The following is an 8,049-nucleotide window of genomic DNA, read 5'->3' as shown; positions in this document are numbered from 1 at the left end:
TTGATAACCCTTATCTCTACTACATTCGTATTTTCACTACATTCGTATCTTCGCCACAACCTATCTTGACAGTATCCTTATCATCACTATACTCTTCCTCACTACACTCTCATCTTAAAATCATCCTTCTGTTTACCGAACTTAGTTCAAAGTCTGACTTGAACGTAGCTTTGGAAAGTTTGTGTTCCTCATTGTTTTACCTCCTTATTATCGTTGTAAAGGCAATTGTCACCACTCCCTAACTAAACCCTCATCATCACTACACTCTCATCATTATCATTACTTCTTGATGTTCAATACAAAATCTCAACATATACATTCATCTTCACCACAGAATAATTTTCATTGCCCCTTAATCTTCATTACTCCTTGTTTCAGCTACATCCGTATCTTCCATTCATTCTTATATCTTATATTAATTACATCTTTACAATATCTTTATATCTTCTCTGTTCCGTCTTTTGGAAAATTGAAAGTGAGAGTAAAGGATTTCCGGCCTTCTGCTCCCTCCTCTTTAAGTCGCCTTGTACGACACGCAGAGAATACGAGGCAAGTATACTTTCTTCCCTATCCCCAGGGATAACAGCATCTGGTGTTCCCAGACGGTCACCCATCCAAGTACTAACCAGACCCAACGTTGCTTAACTTCCCTGATCGGACGATATATATATATATATATATATATATATATATATATATATATATATATATATATATATATATATATATATATATACAAGACTGAAAACAATGAATTTCCCAAATAAAAAATGGAAGCGCCGGGGTTTGAACCCGGGACCTCTCGCATGCCAAGCGAGTGCTCTACCACTGAGCTACGCCCCCAAGAACATTTTCTGGCACTTAGTGTTATATGAAGCACTGAGATTACCATGGCAAAATAGTGTTTGACCGACCGTTGCCGACTAGCCGACAAAATAACCACAGGGTAAATCTCCATGTTGCTGTCGTGTTTTCCTCTTAATTTTCCACGAAGAAATGAGTTTTAATTTTTAATTGTCGTTGCAATAGACTGGAACTAAGCAATAGACTGGAACTAAGCTGACCTGGTATGAGGTCAGAGCCCTCATCATCATCCCTGCTAACTACCGGAAGCAGATTAAGTCGTTCCACAACCGATGTCCGGCCCATGTTAACTCTGATGTGCCCAGCAGTTGGAGGAGGATCGCCAGAAGCTTCTGGAAGATTTCAAGGACGTCTTGGTGGACCTGACCCTTTCAGATAAGGTCGAAAACCACAATTTATTGTGAAGATCTTCACTATAACGTTGGACGAACATACTGAATGTTGCACACATGTGATGCGGACAAAATGAAAAAAGAAAGACAAAAAATATGTCTGGTGTGGGTCTCGAACCCACGACCTTGAGTGTGTAAGACTCACGCTCTACCACTGAGCTAACCAGACAATAGAAAAATACGTCTGTTTCTTCAATTTGAATTAATGAAAATCTTTGCGAGGCAGCGTTAAGAAAAGAGAGATGTCTTTGACGAAATTTACTTGTTTGGCTTATTCTTCTGTTCCTCAGTATCGAAAGTAAACATACTGAAGGATGTATATATGTATGTATATATATATATATATATATATATATATATATATATATATATATATATATATATATATATATATATATATATATTGGAAAGGATCACAATTTTGCGCGTGATCAAGTATATTCCTATGAGTCCACGGGGAAAATAAACACGATAAGTTCCCAAGTGCAGATTCGTGTAAAACTCACATCATCAGGGGAGACACAAGAGAGAAATATAACAGTCAGTTGATATACAATGAAGAGACGTAGCTAGGACGCCATTTGGTAAACATGTGATTGTCCAAGACAGACAACAAGCGTATCATAAACTAATCATATGGACAAGATGAATTCCTTACAAATTTTATCAACACTAAATTTATGCAATTTGTATAGACAATCACTTATATCAAGATTATAATTCTTTGTGCATTTAATGATAGAAGATTCAATGATATTTCTCGTGGTACTGGAGTTAGAGATTATAATGCCATCTCAGTTATTAACTCTAACTCCAGTACCACGAGAAATATCACTGAATCTTCTATTATTAAATACACAAAGAATTATAAACATTAAGGAAACATGCAACATGGCGGTCAAACTATGAGATGCACAAATGAAGTTTATGAATGGAATATCAGTGAGACGAACTAGTTGATGAATGATGAATGAAAGTGTAATAAAGTCATGATGAATGAATGAAAGTGTAATAAAGTCATGATGAATGAATGAAAGTGTAATAAAGTCATGATGAATGAATGAAAGTGTAATAAAGTCACAGTTTAAAAGGACAAAATATGAATGGCAGCCAGGGAAGACTGGCCCAGGTAAATGGAAGGGTTGAAAAGTTCGCGTTATGTGACGAATTTTGATAGATTTTGCAAGTTTCCTTTCCTATGATGGAACGTAAAAGTTTGTGCTTAGTTCTAGAGACAGAGTTCATAGGTTTATGTTTTAATGATGAACATCAAAGGATACCATTAATTTAACTGACTTTAGAAATGTTCAATTAAATGAAGCATTACATACACAAGCTGCTTTTTGGCGGAGTTAAAAATTCGCATTTTTTTGCTAATTCTAAAGTAGGTGTTAAATTGACGGACTTAAAAGTTCGAGTTTCAGCTTTAAACCTTGTGTTTGTATGACGTATCTTAGATTACTTGTTAATATAATGCAAGTGGAAGGTTTACGTTTAAAAGATGGTGTTTAAATGTTAATTAATGAATGACAGTTAAATGGATAGATTTTAAGTTGGCGTTTACGTGGGCCACTTTAAGGTTAAGGTTCGTACGTACCAGGTTGACCAGATGGCGGTAGTGTGTAGACACAGCCATACCAGGTCGTATTTATCATCATTAAAGTCACCTTCCTTACTTACTTATGGCGGCGATGAAATTCACTGGTTCTTGATTGTGCACCATTTAACCTATCAGATAATGGTACAATGTTTGCCTGGTGTTGCATATATCACGTCTGTTGTTGAAACACAAGAATGCCAGGTGACTTTGGGAGTGGATGATAATGTAAAGATCAATATAAATGTGGGAAATCTTGAACCGCCATCACCAGACACAACACATGTTTGGATCTGGCGGGGGGAGGGACTTGCCTGTGACGTCACGATGCCCCGCCTCCAGCCTGGCGCCGCTCTGTGTGTGTGTGTGTGTGTGTGTGTGTGTGTGTGTGTGTGTGTGTGTACTACTTTAATCATTATCACGTGAGTCTTTTGAGGAAGGATTTGTACACTCGTGTTGCCCCGTCTCTTAACCTTGTAAGTGTAAAATATGTTTTCACTCCTATGTGCGCTCACACACACACACACACACACACACACACACATAACCTATAATATTATCTAGTATTTTCTTCAGACGGATATCTTACACCTTGATTATAAAAGCCAAAGAAAAATTTATAAAAACATATACATATATTTCCACACGTGTAGATATATGTTATGTATTGAAATGTGGCGGAAAAATGCCTTATATATTAACAAACGTGATTGAGGACGTAAAGAATCTGGTACAAACATAATGGTTATTGTGATAAATGATTTATTTATGATAAATATGTATGGTGTTGCATTATAATGGTTGTTCAGAACCAAGGTTCTTAAACCCGAATCAGTGAAATACTATAAGAAATAAAAGATCTGTTAAACATAAACATTTATAGTGATTAACCACACAATATATCTTACTGTGGGTATCTAAAACAAAATCCATTGCAAGGAGCTAGTTTAAGGCAGGAGCAATTCATTTTTTAACAAAATATTTACCTCTACATCCCTTTTCTTTCGTCACCATTTCTTGTGTTTACTACTATCAAGAAATATCTTTTATCTAACATAAAAATTCTGTATAGGCATTTGATTAATGTTTTCCAACGACGCGTTGTATAACTCTTCGTTAGTGAAGTTCATTTCGTGTAATGGATCATGCATTACAAAGTTGTGTCTATCCACACAAGTGTTACACGTCCCAGGTAAAGATATATTCTAGAGATAGTGTATATCTAACATATATATGTGTTTTATAAATATTTATAAAAAGTTTTCCTGAGGGACAATACCTAAGACTTTCGTATTAAAGTTGATCAGTTGTAAGTGATCAAGCATTACAAAGGTGTGTCCATTACCACAGGTGCTACTGATCCCGGGTAAAGGTATTTCATCATCTTTGTATCTTTAACCTTTCTAGTTATAGATGTTTCATCCCTGATTCCATCCTCACAATGGATGTATGTGGTTTGTGTTGTCTTAACATATCATTAGTCAGTTGAAGTGGAGAACATGCTTCTGAGCCTAGCCACTCTACTCTGTCTTCCACATGCTATTCAAGAGGTGTTACCGGATTCCGCCTATAAGTGTTTACGCCGGGGGTAACAAGTCACCTCCGGACGGCTTCTTCTTTTTACTTTTGATGATTTGAAAAATTCATGAATCATATTTGGTTTTATGATGTCAATAAGATTGTTGGAAATTGTATATAATAATCTTTATCTGTCATTTGATAAACTTCAATTCATCAAAGATAAAGTTTATGATCATTGATTAAAATTATAATCTCTCGTTGTTACTGAAGTTTTTTTTTTTATCTAACAAAATACTTTCATTTGACTCATAAAGAATATTATTAAGGAAAATGTAAATAATCTTTCATTAGTTCTCATCTGTCATTTGATGAACTTTAATTCATCAAAGATAAAGTTTATGGTCATTGATTGTTTATCTCTCGTTGTTAATGATGAAAGTTTTTTTTATCTAACAAAATACTTTCATTTGACTCATAAAGAATATTCATAAGAAAAACGTAAATAATTTTTCATTAGTTCTCATCACCCAAAATAAAAGTCTGTTTTTCAAAGTTTTCTCAGCGGATGATGCTAACATTTTGAAGAGTAGAAATTCATAACTTAGAATCCTTGAACTTTGTGTTCATAATAATTACATTACTCTTCTCTAAACAATACTTTTCTACAGTGTGTAAAACCCGGATAAAAAGTCAGCAACATAGATACTGACGCAATTATCTTTATGTTATTGAAAACATTATTGATTTCTACATGTAAAACATTTATCTGCAAAATAGAAATTTTTATGTTAGATATGTTAATCTTAACGATATCACGTTACATATATTTCTGTACCTTGTGCTCCAGTTAAGTTACGAAATCTTATTTATTATCGTATCAAATGTTTAGCTTGCATGCAATATCCCATGTATTTTCACTAGAAGTCCACAAGTAAAATATATTTTTGCCATATGTATTTTGTAATACATAACCAGGGTAGTAAATCCTTCGTCCATCACAATATACCGTAAGAGTATCTAAGGCTCACCCTAGCTGGGGTTTACATTGTTGAACAACGTAATGCTTTTTGGTCGGTTTAGGTTTCTTAATTGTTGACTACAGGGACGAGTTTATAAGGAAGTGAGGAATTTGGGAAGGGTTTATTGATGGGTGCCGGGAGTGTGGTGATGATGATGAAGGATGAGAGAAAATATATTATGTCGGACGGAAGTCAATAGATCCTGGTGCTCGACCCAGAACCTTGACTAATCGTCTATAAGAAAGTGGTTGTTTATGTTTGGCCAAGTCCCAGCTTGGCAGGGGCTCTGGTCTTATGACACACTGTTAGCTGGCTTTATTTGTCATTTTTTTTTTCCTTGGACTGAACTGATAAGAACATTAAGAGTTAGAAATCTATCTAAACACACTTTGCCATCATATGAATTCTATGTTTTGAATTTGTGAATGATTCCTAAAATGTACGTAAGTCGATGTATCATTACACTTGGCATATCTTTCAAGAAATTTATCGCTTCATTTTTGTCAATTTAATGAATAATGGCTTGTGTCAGTGTGTCTGTCCCTCAGTACAGCAAGTCAAGCATTACTCCACCGTACAACAACTACAACATGGCTTGTGTCAGTGTGTCTGTCCCTCAGTACAGCAAGTCAAGCATTACTCCACAGTACAACAACTACAACATGGCTTGTGTCAGTGTGTCTGTCCCTCAGTATAGCAAGTCAAGCATTACTCCACCGTACAACAACTACAACATGGCTTGTGTCAGTGTGTCTGTCCCTCAGTACAGCAAGTCAAGCATTACTCCACCGTACAACAACTACAAGGTCACAAATGAGGGGACAAATAACATATAGGTTGGGTCACGGAAAATGCCTAATGAGCTGAGGAAAAGGAAGGACATTACATACACTGGCTTTATCAGTGAATCATTTTGTGATGGTTGTGAAATATTGGTCATGTGTAGAAGATGGTCCTTGTACATGAATCATGCTATATATTAGTTTCACAATATGTTATAATGGTGTCTTTACCTGGTGAACTGATATGTGATATAATAAAAGTGATCTGTCTTGTTCTATATTTCTCTTTGAAAATATCAACTTTAGATTTATATCAAATTTTTCCTACATGTAATGAAATCGTGTTTACGAGTTAAACAGAATCTTATGACATTGCAGGAAGATCTTAACAGGCTATCGTTGTACAGTGTACAATGGCCAGTGATATTCACCGTAGACATATGTTTACACTGTGTACACATAGCAGGCAAACTACAGTATCATCTTAAGATGTGGAGATAAAACTATCAAGGCAGGAGAGGGATTTAGGTGTCATCATTAGTAGAGATGTAAAGCCAAGACAACAGTGTATTAATGTACGTAATAAGACTAACAGGCAACTTGGTGTCATGTGTTAGTAGCAGGAATGAACAGGTAATATTACAGCTATAGTTAGTCACACAACACTTACATTGTGCTGCATATATTGCTAATTATATTTGTGTACAAAAATACCTCTGATGGCATTCAGAGACGGATGATGATAATGTCATTAGAATTTCCCACATGAAGACATTAAGATAACAAGACTTACATTATCTGGAAGGACAGAGGGCGAAGGATGATATGATAGAAGGTTAGATAATCTGGTATGTTTATTAATGCGAGTTACACCTTACATTATTACCTGCAAGCCCAAAATATTCATTTTCATTAATTACATATTCACATTGTCAGAGAGAATAACATAATGAGTTGTCGACCAGAGAGAGGATGAAACAGGAGCAAAACTCTATGAATTATTAGATTTATTGATCATATAATGATCGTTGAGCCAGAATCCATAATCATATATATGTATTTACAACTGAGGAAAATACTTTTGTTGTTAGATTCGTCAAGTGTCATGATGAAATGTATTTCTGTCTCATTGTTAGGTTGAGCAGCAGGTCTCTGCTTCCCGGGTCTATGGTGTCGTTGTTAGGTTGAACAGCAGGTCTCTGCTTCACGGGTCTATGGTGTCGTTGTTAGGTTGAGCAGCAGGTCTCTGCTTCACGGGTCTATGGTGTCGTTGTTAGGTTGAGCAGCAGGTCTCTGCTTCACGGGTCTATGGTGTCGTTGTTAGGTTGAGCAGCAGGTCTCTGCTTCACGGGTCTATGGTGTCGTTGTTAGGTTGAGCAGCAGGTCTCTGCTTCCCGGGTCTATGGTGTCGTTGTTAGGTTGAGCAGCAGGTCTCTGCTTCACGGGTCTATGGTGTCGTTGTTAGGTTGAGCAGCAGGTCTCTGCTTCACGGGTCTATGGTGTCGTTGTTAGGTTGAGCAGCAGGTCTCTGCTTCACGGGTCTATGGTGTCGTTGTTAGGTTGAGCAGCAGGTCTCTGCTTCACGGGTCTATGGTGTCGTTGTTAGGTTGAGCAGCAGGTCTCTGCTTCACGGGTCTATGGTGTCGTTGTTAGGTTGAGCAGCAGGTCTCTGCTTCACGGGTCTATGGTGTCGTTGTTAGGTTGAGCAGCAGGTCTCTGCTTCACGGGTCTATGGTGTCGTTGTTAGCCTCTCTAGGTGTATGTACTGGTCCTCACCTCAACCCGGCCCTGTATCTGATCTTGTCTAACAGGTAGTTTGTTGTTGAGAGATTGGCCATGTTCCTGCCTGGCACGGGACCTTATCATACGACGGT

At 36.8% G+C, this 8,049-nt stretch overlaps 1 non-coding gene across 1 annotated transcript; it reads right to left on the bottom strand.

Annotated features, from left to right (window-relative positions):
* Window positions 1-1,353: 1,353 nt before the first annotated feature.
* TRNAV-UAC (transfer RNA valine (anticodon UAC)) lies at window positions 1,354-1,425 on the bottom strand. Its single transcript has one exon. It is a non-coding gene; the product is annotated as a tRNA-Val (tRNA).
* Between the last annotated feature and the right edge of the window lie 6,624 nt (window positions 1,426-8,049).

This window comes from Panulirus ornatus, chromosome 70 (genome assembly GCF_036320965.1).
Source record: "Panulirus ornatus isolate Po-2019 chromosome 70, ASM3632096v1, whole genome shotgun sequence".
In the NCBI taxonomy this organism is placed as follows: domain Eukaryota; kingdom Metazoa; phylum Arthropoda; class Malacostraca; order Decapoda; family Palinuridae; genus Panulirus; species Panulirus ornatus.
This window is presented reverse-complemented; position numbering and strand designations above follow the sequence as displayed.